This window comes from Clytia hemisphaerica, unplaced genomic scaffold, assembly GCF_902728285.1.
Source record: "Clytia hemisphaerica strain Z4C2 unplaced genomic scaffold, Clytia hemisphaerica genome assembly, whole genome shotgun sequence".
Taxonomy (NCBI): Eukaryota; Metazoa; Cnidaria; class Hydrozoa; order Leptothecata; family Clytiidae; genus Clytia; species Clytia hemisphaerica.
The window spans coordinates 1674672-1689644 of record NW_027103528.1 but is presented as its reverse complement, the minus strand read 5'-3'; the positions used below and the strand labels follow the sequence as shown (position 1 = coordinate 1689644).

The 14973-nt window shown below is 35.7% G+C and overlaps 1 long non-coding RNA gene across 1 annotated transcript in view; it reads right to left on the bottom strand.

The window, feature by feature from the left end:
- Positions 1 to 14973, bottom strand: part of LOC136799498 (uncharacterized) — a 52807-nt gene that overhangs the window by 14699 nt on the left and 23135 nt on the right. Inside the window, exon 2 of the long non-coding RNA XR_010845530.1 lies at positions 5518 to 5599. This is a non-coding gene — a long non-coding RNA (uncharacterized lncRNA). The remainder of the gene's footprint in view (positions 1 to 5517; positions 5600 to 14973) is intronic.

Below are 14973 nucleotides of genomic sequence, written 5' to 3'. Positions count from 1 at the left end.
AGACCAGATGTTTTTTACATCTCCCTTTTCAGACACGATTTTCTCCAATGATAGATTATAGGTCGATCTGGATGCTTTGTTCTTGTCTTGGATGAGCAAGACAGCAGCAGAATCAAACAAAGCTTCCATATGATTTCCGAGATTAAACTCAACTTGAGCTCGCTTTGTCAGAAATTTGATAAGATCACCAGACTGCTGTCTTAAAGCATCATAATAAACCTCAAAAGCTTGAAGGAGGTTGCCTGCTTTGAAAAGCTTTTTCCCTTCTTCACGAGCTTCAAGAAAATCATTCAACTCCCCTTCTTTGTAAACTTGAATCTCCGCAGGAGAGTCGACTCGAATACCATGGTTTCCATCTCGAAAGATCTTATAGAAAGGCTCACTGATTCGAATTTTGGCACCCATTGGGAATTTCATGGCACTTGCTTGAGCCTTAGATTCGTTATCCGGAACCATATTATACAAGCCAAGTTGTATAAAGTCTCCTTTATCATCTTCCATAAAGGTTGTTATGCCGGTCAAAACATCTGACCTAGATATCAAGCGACCTTCGATGTACTTTCCAGTTGATGTTTGAAAGAGCTCTAAATCTTTGATTTGAATTTTTGACAATTTACTGAAATCAGTTGAAACTTGATCCAAACTTTTGACTGTTGACGAATCAGTGTTGACAGTTAGGCATTGTATGTTGTTAAAAGGGTTCGGTTGAATCGGTTCCCGGATGTTTGCTTCATGCTTAGCTAGTTGCAAATGTTTAGGTGACTTCAAACCCCAGATTCGTAAAAGTTCTTTCACCCTAGTTAAATCGTTTGGTAATGACATCTTGGGATTTTCACTCAGTACAGCTTCTATTAACATTTCGTCAGCCTTTGGATATGCTATCGAATGGTGCTGAGAAAATTCGAGATCTAACCCGGCTTTATTCGCAAGTTTACGCATTTCAGACATCTGGAAACTTTGAAAACAATCGGCCATGACTTTTCCTTTGAACGCAGATATGAATTTTTCTTTGGTTTGATCATCCTTCAAGCGTTCATATTCTTCCACAATATCACCATTACAATATGTTTTCAGAACGTTAACCCAAATATTCAGACTCGCCATTTTTGTCTGACAGCACACACTATTAACAACGTATAAACTGATTCTAAAACTAACTTCTGAACACAAACTTATAAAATAAATATGCGCACTTTTTTTCCTAGAATTTGTCACGTACACTTTTTTTTATAAGAACATCCAGAATTTTGGAAGCTTTCGGATGTTCTTAACTTTTTGAGTTTCAAGCCTAAAATGCATTCTCGTCTATTTTCTTTAGAAATCGTGTGTTTTAGGGTCCTCAAAGCCTTAAAATGTTCTTAACTTGTTCTTGATATTTTGGCCATCGAAGCTTTGTGTTCTTATATAGTTTGTTCTTATATAAAAAACGTGTATTTCCTAAAATCGATATTGATTGAGCTGTTGCCACGTGGTTGCTATGTTTTATTGTTGCAGATTAAGTCACCTCAAATCTTTTTTTAAAATAACATTTTTATAAGAACAACGAGGCTCGAAAATGCCAAAGAAAGAGAATAATATAAGAACATTCCTTAGGTAGAAAATGCTGAATGTTAAGTGAATATTAAGGGTTCAGTTCGCAAAAATATATAGGGTACAAGCCTAATAGGCTGAAATATTTCTCAATTTCCTATGGATAAAAAAAAGGTTAATAACGATTTAAAGCTTTAACTGACAAAAAACTGAAACCAGAAGTCTCGACAAAAAATTACTGGTTCTTATAAAAAAGAATGTGTGTTTTCCAAAATAAAGCTTCTAAATAGTTGCCCTGCAGTTGCCATGTTTCTTGTAGTCTTTTTCGAACATAAACAAAATGACAAAATAGTGAGCTTTAAGAATGAGAGAAAAGATATATCATTGTAATTGAAATGGGAGAGAAATGTCATCTAAAACTACCCCACTGTGTTTTTTTCGAGCTGAAAACAATAGATTTTCTTTTAAAGCCGGAACTTTGATGTCAAACTTTAATCCCCAGACTGATGGATGAAAAGCTGAGCGGAGGATCTATTATGACGCTTATACACCCCTGTGTCAGTATAGTAGTATTGGACCGGTCAGATCCACCCCGTTAGATAGTCTAGAGAAAAAAATTGCCAGAAACCGTCTAATTTTAAGCCCAAGTGGGATACTAGGTGGACCTGGTCAAAATTAATCGGGATTTTCCAACGTGGGTAGCATTTGGAAAGTTTTATCTTACAACGGTTATTAATTACATCATGTAGGTCGACCTGGTCAAAAATTTTTGGAGGGGAGAAGCCAAGTAAGCGGCCACTCACACATATCGATGTTTCCAACGACTAACGTCAAATTGACGCGAAGGGATGGGGTCAGAGGCAGTGATCATAAGAAAATCAATCAAAACATCGATTTTCGGGGCTGATTGAATTCTATTTTTTCTAACAGGTAATAAGCCAGATATTTATTTCATTTTGTTAACCACTCAGCGAGAGATTTGTATTGGACTTACCGTCATTTTTGACGTTAGTCGTGGGAAAAATCGATATGTGAGTGGCCGCTAAAGTAAAAGTCTCCTTTATACCTAGTTAAGACGGCTGACTTTCTGCCTTGTCTCCTCTCGATGTGAGAGACGGCAAGAGATCGAAGGAAAGTTGGCAGTGTCAAATCTTTATTTGAAAAATATCGAAAGAACTCATTGAATTGACGTCAAAAGAAGACATCGCATTGACTTTAGACAGTCGACTTTCTGCCGACTTTCGTCAAAAACGAGGGAAGGCAAGGCAGAAAGTCGACGTCTAAACTAAAGTTTATTTCTTTATCCGCCTATTCTCAACGTAATTTATTACAAAGTTATCAAAATCTTTCGCATGTGGTGCGTAGTATAATTTTTTCTCAACTGCAAAATCTCACTGTCCTTGCTTCGGTGAAAGTCAAGGTGGCAATTCTGACCCCGGTGACCATTTGAGACCTCAAAATCAGACCCGGTGAAATTAGTACAGAGATGTCCTTATGGCTCATACACTTTTAAACCAAAAAGGGGCTATTGTAATACTTCTTTCTTGGAGATTTCTGGAACTTCAAAGAAGAACTATACCTAGCAGCGATTCCTCGTACACGCGTTATTTTGAGCCCGGTAATTAGACCGGTCTAAGATGCGTAAACTTTAGGATTCACCTAGACGATGCTATTGTCCGTTAGAGGGATAGTAAAGTAAATGCGGGAGAATATATATGCGCAAAGTTTACAGCCATCACAGCGGTTTACGGAAAAAAGCAGTGGTAGAGTTGGTAGGTGGTAGAGAGTGGAACAAACACTTCAAACACCTCCGCCACTGCTTACTACGTCCGGGCTAAGCTCCTATTTTATATTTATTCCCGCCTAAATTATTTTCTTTTAGACACCTTGTGTAGACTATAAGGTCGGCTAGGACTCGCCCATTTAAAAATTTTGTTCGTCAGCTTAAGGACGTACTCATATGGTAATCAAGGCACTGAATTAACCAAGAATTCGTCGGTCTAAAATACGTAAATCTTCTGAGTTAATATACCATTCACCAGGATATGGATAAGAAAGAATTAAAGCATCATAAAATATGATATAAGTACTATCAGTATTTGGTATTTTTTGTCACGGTATGGCCAATACAATACTAATTTTTTTACAATTTAACTTCCCGTCAATTTTAGAGAGCAAAGAATTCTAAAATGACAGAAGCAGCCACCGACAAATAATTCGTAAATACCTGTTCTTATTTGCCAGCTGGAAGGATTTTTTGTCTTTTAGAACAGATACCCAATTTCCAGGGTACCAATTTTCTACTCAGAACAGATCAAATAATTACTATCCGTTACTAGAACAGATCGTGTTTATCCAGGCAAGCAATGCTAAAGCCAAAAGAACAGATACTATTTTCTGAGAAAGGAACAGAACAGATCATAAAATCGGATTTCCTGGAAAATATCTGTTCTTATTTGCCAGCTGGAAATATCTTTAATCCTAGAACAGATCATAAAAATTAGTTTTCTTGAAAATATCTGTTCTTACTTACCCGCTGGGAAATATTTTCAATGTTAGAACAGTTAGAACAGATCCCTAATTTCCAGCTGGAAACCTTAAGAACAGATCAGAAAGGAGCGAGTGCTTATGATGCGGAATTTATTAGAACAGATAACGAATTTCCAGCTGGAAAACTTATAGAACAGATCAAATCAACGACCAAAGCGGGCAGCGGGGGCAAGGTTTAGAACAGATAGTATTTTCCCAGCTGGACCAAAATTGGGAAGCATGTATTTTAGGGAAAAGATCAGCCATAGTTTTTGCTTAGAACTGATCAAAAATTTCCAGGTGGCAGATTTTGATGTAAGGACAGATCAATAATTTCTAGGTAGACTAATTTCCTGTTTTTCTTAGAACAGATCGTTATTTTCAGCTGGAGCATGCCTTTAGAACAGATATTTTGAAGAAACCTTCGGTGGCTGCTTTAGAAATGAGCAACAAAGCACAATATAGTTTGTTTTAAAAGTCAATTTGGAGGTCATCAATTCTGCAGGTGTCCACATAAGTGTCCGAAATAAACCATACCATATATGGGAAAAACATGCGGTAAAAAAAACACGTGAGCCGATCTAATAGGAAAATTTCATTTTCCGATTGGAAAAAGAAAATTCTCAGAAAATTTATTTTCTAAGAAATGATAATCTCTTAATAAAAAGTTGGACATTCTAAATATCAAAACACCCTCGTCAAATCGACGGGAAACAATGAATCCTGGAAGATTCAGATGGATCTCTGTAGAAAACGGTTTACACCTACATTTTCCAGTTTCTGGAATAAGTCCTACAAAACTAGACCTCGAGGAGCTCAAAAAACGGGGAACTTCTAATGTTTTTTTTTGCCGAGGCGTTTCATTTTAGAGACGAAAAGAAGATTCTGTAAGAAAACCGCAAGTAAAACCAGTTTCTTTTTTTAAATGAAATCCCCTCTCACGTTCTGGGTTTCTCGAGTGGGAGAAATATTAGCTCCCTTGACTAGGTCACAAATTCTGGAAGAGGAAGTTGTCTATTCATCAACTTCCACGGGAAAGTCTCATGTTTACAAGTCAACAATCATCCCTATTCACTCTTTCTGTTCTTTGGAGAATAAAAAACTGTCCATTTTTACTTTGGCCTAATTTTTCTCTTTTCACTTTTCACTTTTCCCATTTAACTTAGCTCACGCTGATTGTGTTAATCTTTCCCTGAGCAAATCAGAACTCTGATCTTTAAAAAGGGTGTATTTCATGTTCACTTTAATAAGGACCATAGGTCTGCTACCATAACCCATGAGGGTGTAAAATACCAAAGAAGATATATTTCTATAGCTTTGGAGGCGAGGTTCTGTCTAAGGGGGGGGGGAAGTGGAATAAAATAAACATTAATGATCAATACGCGACAAGCCCTATTTACATTATACACCTCCAGACCAAACCCTATATCAGGCAAAAGAAAAACATTCAGAACTTACTCTCATGTTACAAGACGGCCTGCTGGTCCCTTTTGAAACCAATAATCCCCCTCTTTAAGATTTCTCCTCCAGTCAGTCATTCCTGAAAAGAAGGTTTTCAAATTCATTTAAGGTCGTTAAAACAGTCCAGTCGACTCTCTTGATAATATAAGGTCACTAAATAAGTGTCCCCGCTCATATCTTATTCACCGGCTATAATCAGATAAAAGAGTTATACGGGGTCTCATTTTGTCCCAGCCAGAAGTAATTTCTGTAAGCCATGAATTTCGTTTGCATTTTGACATTCCTAAACTGTTTTTCACGGCCAAATTTAAAGAAATATCGCCACGACCTTTAATCTATGTATAACTTACTCTTTACTTGAAACCTGGTACGCTTCTATATTTTATTGTGTGTTGAGTATCTCGGCATCGAGTATTGCTATGAACTTGAAATTTTCATTAGCATAATACAACCTTTTTTGTTGTTATAAGAACCAGTCAACTTTTAACGAGGCTCAGCTGTTCTTATTTTTTTGGCACTTTAAGCCTCAAATTGTTCTTATCCTGTTCTTATTTTATAAGTTGAAAGTGATGTATCTTTGCCTTTTATTTATACAATGTTTACCTTAGACTTTCTTAAGCCATTCAAGCTCAGGATTGTTCTTATAATTATTCTTACTTTCCAGCACTTTTGAGCCTCATTGTTCATATAAAATTGTTCTTATAAAAGACAACGAGTGTATTTTTGATGCATGACGTTTTGATGACAAGCAAGGTAAAATATATTCTAGAAAGCATTGACGAAAAACGATTTTATCAGTGATGGATCAAGAGCGTCGTGATTTTATCACCCAGGAATTTCTATATTTGACCTTAAATTCAGATGTTATCTCGCCACTATATTGAATAGCTAAATCATCTACTTACCGTTTCTATGTATAACATCTAGATAATTAACCTTACTGATATAATCGATCTAACGGTTTAGAAAGAAAACAGGTAGTCTAGCACACTAGACGATTAATTGAGGATAGACGGCGAGCAAACATTGAGTTTCACGCCCGAAGGGTTAGAGGCGAAACTTTAACCCTTCTCATTCAAAACGCGCATAGAACAAGTCGTAATCATGACGACGGATTGTATCTAGCTTTGTTTTGGAGGACTACATTTTTTGAAATCTAGCTATAGATTTTAGTTTCAATCCGGCGTTTGTGTAAAAACTACGCGCGGGCGTTCTGGATGGGAAATAAAATGTCTTCATTTTCCATCCAGCAGTCTCGAGTCAAGCATTTCGGGCTTGGAAGTCAATCATAACAAGCATGATAAACAAAAAATACACTGATACTATCTCGTAACAATTTTTGTATTATCGTACAACACTGACTACACACTACGGTCTTATTAAACAGATTATAAACGACTCGAGTCGTAAAAAAAGTAAAATAACGCATAGGTTTTGACCTTATACCATTGTGACTCTACTCAAGCTCCGACCCTAACCCTAACTGATAATAACTGAACCCCCGTCTAGGTCCACAGACTGACAATTTCACTTACATCCTGGTGGTGGATGATAGTAAATTATTAAAACTGTTTGGACAGTTGGGAGTCATTTGGGAGACAGTTGGCTCATTCATGAAGGTGGATAACAGTTTTAAGGATGACCAGAACATCCAATGGAATGCAAAAGACAAATGTTCTTGACCTTTAGACTAATAAGCAATACATTATCTTGACAAAGTGTTTCTTCGCCACTCCAGTCATGACTAAAAAAAACTGATACCGAAAATCTTTTGCTTATCTTTGCAAAAAACCTCGCTCTGACGTGGTATAATTATAAAATTGAAATTGAAATGAGAAGGAATTTGAGAAAGATAATTGACCAGGTATTCCTTGAATTGAATCCCAAAATCCAGTTCCTAGAGACATCAAGCCATGGAAATAGAGTCTGTTACAAAAGAGATCTAATCCAAGTACATAGTGGGAAGCACCGGTTCAACCCCCACTTGAAAAAAGTTAAGCCCCCATCTACATAAAAGTAAACCCCCACCAGATTATTCAAGTTGCAATAAATAGATTTGTATTAAAACATAACAAGACATGCATTTGTCCATCCGACACTTTTATTGACAGACTGAACAAGTAACAAGAAAGCTCTATTACGTGAAGAATCTTTTCCAGTTATTACTCATCAAGCTCAGTTTTAACTTGTCTTGTTAAGTCACCTGAACTGAATTCAAACGATCTGACAAAGTGTTCTCCTGTCCGGAAAATTTAGTCCTACCGACACAAAAAACTTTTTAGATGACCTAAAAGGACATTTTTTTCATAAACTTGCTTTGAAATAGTAAGAACTTGTTCATCTAAAGAAATGCGAGCATTACCATTTTTAGGCTTTGAACCTAGAAAATTAAGAACCAAAGGTTTATATAATAAAAAACTAAATTTTTTTAAGTTCGGAAGTTATCCAGGGGATTGCATTCAAGGTAAACGACCGACCGCACGTGTGGCTTTAAGGATCCTTTTTTCAAGCTTTCCAAAGTGTACTCTAAGGCTCGAAATGTTGCACTCTAACTAAAGCGTAGTGGTGTGGTGGTCATCGCTCTTTACTCCCGTCTGAGAAATCTGAGTTCGATTCCCACTGTAGTACTACGGTTCACTTGGCAAATGAACACACGTTCGCCTGGGTCAACCCATACTACCATGTGAGGGGAATTGGGAACCACTACTCTGATACAAGAGTGTGGGTGATATGCCAAACATTGTCGTGTGTGGTGTCACTCATCCCGTTCTGCGCCGGCAACGAGCTATATGCTCTCCCGCGCAGTTCGAGTGTCACCACTATACATTATGGCATCTGTATCTCGCGTGCACAGAACTGGACAGCGCTAAGCATTCCAACTTGAAAAAGGAGGAATTCCTACTTCGTAAGGAGTAGGACCCATTCCCCAGTGGGGAGGGTCCATATCATATATCATAACTAAGGGTGAAAAATTTGTAAAATCTGATCATTTTTGGCCTTGAAATGGTCAAAAATTTTCAAAAAAGCGCACCATAAGGGGTCAACCTTTCGCCAAAATTTACTAAAATTTGGATAAATTTACTCTGCTCTGTAAGGGTCCGATTTGAAAGGTCTAAGTTTGGGCAACATGTACGGTCGTTTTTGAATCGAGTGCCCACAAACAATGAAAAATCCACTTTTCAAAAGAGGACTCTATTAGAGAGGCCAAACGTCCAAGGCAATCACTCATCTAATGATTAAAGAAAATCGAAGTCCAAGTTGTTGATTTGTACAAGGTTTAATTCATAAATGGTGATGTAAACACATGAAAAGAACCCGAAAAACAGTAGAGCAGTGATTTATCACTGAAAAAGAATGTTTACACGATTCTGTATAGAAAGAAATGACAAAAATTCCTGGAAAAGAATATACAGTGCGAAAAGAAATTCATCGGTTTTCTGATGTCATCACTTATATTTAGAAGGGACATCTCATCAATGGAATGTTTTTCAATCGGATATATAAAAACTAATATTTTTTCTATTAGAACATCTAGAGACTTAGGAAATGATAGTAGTTTGTTTGAAGGAAAACGTTGCCTTAATGACACTTTAAATCGTAAATTTGGTACTTTACGGAAATGACAAAGACTAAAAAAGTTTGTAAATTGAAATTAGCTTAAAATGCGCCCTTAAATGCAAAAAATATTCTACGTTGGATGAAAGTGCTTATAGAAAAAAAGTTTTCTGAAGGATTTTTCCCCTACGAATGAATTATAAATAAATAGGGGAAATCACCATTCGACATTGTCAATGTACAGATTACATATTGTGATGAAAAATAACCCTCAAAGAAGAGACTAAGATGATTCATACTCCTTTATAATACGTCGTGACTAAATGATGTAAATCATCAACAAATGAATTCTTTTATCTTCGGTTGCAAGCTACGTAGTAAAAAACTTGAGATAACCCCCCATCTCAGCGTGCACAAAGTTGTTTCAAAATTCATCTATACATCGTTATACATGGACTTTTTAAAGGTAGGGTCAAAACAAAAGACACCATAAAAAGCTTAAAATTAGCATCATGACTGTGACTAGTAAATTTTGTCATCATCCACAATTACACGCTTTTTTTATAAGAATACACTTTATAAGAATGTCCATGATGAAAATGGCCAAAAATTTAAGAATAATGCTAAGAATATCACCATCATGGAAATTTGCTACTTAAGCTAAGAATGCCATTTTTAGAGTATTTTCAATTACACGCTTTTTTTTTATAAGAATGGTGTATTTTCATTCCATCATGGATATTCTTAACTTTTTGGCGAAAATCATCCAAAAATATTCTTACGGTATTCTTAGGTTAAGATCGAAATTGGCAATCTACAGGTTTAAATGCATTAAAAATGGCATTTTTAGGTTCAGTTGCTAAATTCCATGATGGTGATATTCTTACCATATTCTTAATTTTTTGGCCATTTTCATCATGGACATTCTTATAAAGTGTATTCTTATAAAAAAAAAGCGTGTACAAATTGTCAATTACCCCCAAGTAAAACTCCACTCCTTTCACAAAAATGCCATTTTATGCTTGAGACGTGTGTACTAAATGTTTAATCTTGTCTGAATTAGCAGGATCCTAAACTAAGAATGCTGTAAGAATATTTTAGGATGATTTTCGCCAAAAAGTTAAGAATATTCATGATGAAATAGATTTACACCATTCTTATAAAAAAAAGCGTGTACAAAAAATATATCAAAAGAATTTTCATACTTTACTACAGGGACGTCCTTTTGATGTTTGACTGCAGTATCTACACAACTTAGCTGATATTTTCAAGTCTAGGATTTTCCCGATACGTCACCAATTGACTGATTAGTTTTAAAACTAGTAAAGCCAGTTCTACTAGTGACACTAATTAGAAATTCACTATTCCCCTTTTTTTCATTATAATTTCTTTACAGTCTGAATGACCAATTTCAAAAGAACACGAGTTTCGGTTCTTCAAAACCAGCTAAGAAGGCTACGTCATATCTTCCTTCGTTTCGAGTGTAAAACTCCTGCTCTTCGGGATATGAGCACTGCTCTAGTTTTGAATATTGGAATTCTCCGGATAAATCGCATGCGCACTAAGGTTTTAATGAAACAAAAGAGAGTTTCAAAACCTAAGCTAATCAGCCGTGTTTTTAAATATTCTTTTATATGAAATCTTTCCTTAAAATTTCTACTATGTTTAAGTCTGAAAAATTCCGGTGGGGATCACTAGTGGCCACCTATAGCAGTCCCTATAGACCAAGGCCTAGATACAGTTTGGAGCTGTCTATTATCGTGTAGACTACCGGAACTAAAGAAAACGTCTTTTAATCATTGCAGTGATGTTTCCTTCCAAAATTCAGTCTAGATTACATCAGATTTTCAAAAGAATTGGTGCAATTGGAAATTGATATTCATAAATAAACAAATTTGCTTTTACCCAAAATTTCACATTTCACTAAGAGCCGAATTTCGATTTGAAGAAAATGAATTCATAGAATCGCAAATAACTAAGAAAAGGTTTCCATATCTCTAAATCAGCAGATATTAAAAACTTATTTCGAACATTGCATCGATGTACGAAGCCCCCTTTGAGGTATTACATCAGATTTTCAAATTAGTAGTTGGTGCAATTATATCCAAATAAACAAATTTGCCCAAAATTAATATTTTATTTTAAGTCTAATTTTAGCAAGAAAATCATTTTAAAAGAAAGGTTTCGATCCTTTAAAATCAGCCAAAACTTTTTTCGGACATTTACTACGAAGTCTTCTAGATTACATCAGATTCTAAAACAGTTGGTGTAATCATCGTAAATTTTTGTTTTTCGCTATGTTCCAGTCTTTTTATTTTAAATTATTAATTAAATAATGTAAAAATAATTGAAATAGTTCACTATGATGGTTTTAGGTTTGTCCTTAATTTCATTGATTTCAAATAAACCTAAATAAAGGTAGATGTTTACGTCACTCTTTTTAAAACATATGACTTCATCAAAATAATTTACCTAAGCCGGCTAGCGAAATTAGGAACTGGGTATGCGAAAGAACACCCCTGTGTCAAAAACCCGGTGGACCCCCGCCCCAGTGGAAAAATAGGCCAAAAAATCGTCCCCGATGGAAAAAATACCCTACAATTTCAACCCCACTGGGAAATTGCTCAATGATTTTATCCCCATTGGAAATTCAATGGGAAAAATTGCACTCCAAAACCATCCCCACTGGAATTGTTGAGCTGGAAACAATGGATTTGCTATCCCCATTGGGATTTCGATAGAAATTTTCATCCCCACTGAGCGAAAAAGCTCCACCGGGGCACTGAGACAGGGGTGTGAAAGAGGTTGGGCTGATTTTGTCACCTTCAAATTCTCATCGCAGTATCATTTCATATCAGCTCAAAAATGTATGTAATGCCATTCAACAGGAGAATATACATGGACGAAAATATCTCGGCTAATTGGCGCGGAAAAGTATTTATCGGTTTATCGGTAGAACTTAAGGAATCGTCTTTAAAAGTCTTAAAAAGGAAAGTTTAATGATAAAACATATTGCACGCGTTAACCACACACGATATCTCAATTAATTATCCTATAATCTCAGTTATATGTTCAAACATAAAGAAAACTAAAATTTATGTAATCTAATATAATCTTGTAAAGAATAGAATTAATAAACATCCATCTGATCTATGATGTAATTAATCACTATCTAAATTGTTGAGTCACTTTCTATGAAATCTATACCTGGAAAAATAATTATGTCCGGTTAAAAACCATTTAAACTTAAGTAGAGTATAAGGTATAATACATACAAAGAATTTAATGATCAAGTTGTATATTGAGGGTAAATCTAAATCAATAATAAGTTATACGAAATGATCAATTATTTCTTATAACAAACAAGGAAGTTTTGTTTACTTTAAGAGACCTTATACGACTCTTCCAACCGCCTTGATTGAACAGAGAAATTTGAAGTTGTAAGGAATATGAATGTAAAGCAAGGCGCAAACGGGACAAAAATTACGACAAAAATTGTAAGTCGGGGTGGTGCCCCTACAAGCATCGTATGTACTGGTCGAGACTTAAAAATTCAGATTATTAATTATTGATGATTAATTCATATCGTTAGAATAGAAATATGGAACATAAGACAAAGAAAAAAATAAAAGACAATGAAATGGGATTTTTAGTGATGCGTTTACAAATGAAGAAAGCACCACACCTCCTGGATATAAATATCCTTGCCAGAATAGATGGAAATAAACACGAAATCAAATCATTGATCAAGTCAATATCAAGGACCAGCAGAGAGAAACGTGGGAACCAAGCTTTTAGAAAAGAGTTCAAAATTGCAACCTACACACTTCCAAGTTAAAAGAAAAAAGAAGAAGGAGATTTTCTCTCTATATATAAACGAATTAAAATCGATAATTATTGATCGGAAAATCGTGTAATTTTGTCAATTGGCTGACCAAATCAAAATGATGGTAAGTTTAATTTTCATTTAGACTAAACTCTTGTAGAGTGAAGACGAAGCTTCTAAGAATTTATTATAGAGCATGGTTTTTGACGAAGTGGAGATTCATCTTGAACTGAATTTGTGTTGCATACATTAGATAATTACAGTTGACGCTCTCTAATTCGATTTTCAAGGGGAATTGGAATATCATATCGAATATTAGAGTGTCGTTGATAGGAGTTTCTTGTTGATGGTGATTTTCAATAATATTTATTTAAGTCATACGAAGTCTGCTTTTCATTACGCATAAACGTTTGGAACAGAAAGCTTTGTTTAAACAAGGGTCCGCTTTCGCTTTCAGCTGATTTTAATTTGTTGAAAGTTTACTTTTGTAAAAGCCAATCGAAGTCTCCAAATATCTTTCAAGGTGGATAGCTCAATAAACCAGGTCTTATAACGGTTTTACGGGGTCAAAAACAGCTGACTTTTGGGAACTCTGATTTGTGGCGTCGACACCCTTAGGCCATTCGATCACGGCTTTCTTTTTTTTAACGATTCCTTATTTCTTGCTTTATAGGAATTCAGAAAAACACAAATTGTCAATATAGTCATACTGTGTATATGTATCGAAATGACAAGAAGTAAACCAACACAATCACCACACCACCAACAACAACAGCAGAAGAAACTTAATCTCTGGGATGGAAATCCTTGCCATGTGAACAGTACAAGCTCCGGTGGTGATGGCGCGAGGAATTTGATTACTTGCGTCAAAAAAGAACTAGCATGGGGCCTTGACAAGTACACGCCAAATTTGATGTGTGTGACAGTTCAAGCAAAACAAAACAACGCATTGAAACCATACTACGATAAGAAGTAAGAACACATTTCAAAATTTTACTTCTTTTGATCAATTCTGAGGTGCAGGTCCCTCAGCTCCATGTTGAAACCAAAACCCTTGGAATGCCAGGCGAATGCTTTACCGTTGAGCTATTCCAACGAAAAATCCCAAAAAGCACTTTCAGCATATCAATTTTCAAATAACCATATCCTTACTTTTATTCTTTCTAAACAAATTCCAGAGTATATATTGCTTAACTTACTTTTGAATAAAGCTACCATTTTCATTCAAATTTCAGATGTGAAGTCAAGTTTGTACTGAACAATGATAAAAATCAACCTTGGGTCAAGAGCGGGATCTTCAAAGCCGATACGCCTTCTGCAGAGTACGCCCATTCGCCCTGCAGCGCACCTAAGACCGAAACATACGCTAATGGTCAAACCCACAAATATTGCGATCCCAATGCATGGAAGGGATTAGCTCCCGATTTAATCAAAGAGATGACATTAGCTGGACTTCGATGCGAGACTTTGACGAAAATGAAGATTGTTAACAACAAGCCGGTCAGGTTTCGTGTTGGGTGTGAGCTACGACGTATTCCCTTTACAAAGCAAATGATTTCTACAACCAAATGAAGATTCTGTATTCCTTTATTTTTGGGGGAGGGGACTGTTGTTGAAATATATGGGAGGATAGACAAAATAAAACGATAGAGCGAGGGTATATTTGTGAATGGTGCTTAAGGTAGTACATGTTAAACTAGAGTTTACTTCTGGCTTAATTAAGTATCATTTAATTGTGCCATCCATTAAAAGGAGCAAGTAGAATGTTGGCAGGGAACAGAGAAAGGAAGCTTTTTAAGGACAGAAGTAGAGCGACGCCAAAGAATCCTCAAAGAAACCTTCTACTTTGAGAACTCTCTTTATTTATTTTGTATGGCAGATTTTTCTTTATACTCGCATCAGCCACAAAGTTGTCGTCGTTTCATCTAGAATCGTAGTTGTTGACTGCCAAAGGTTTTTAGCTCAAAAGAAACTTCTAGAAACTGCAAATTATCGATCTAGGAGTATCAACGACTTTCAACAAAATTATGAGTAAAAAAAAAAATTAGTAGACTTTGTAACATTGAACCTCT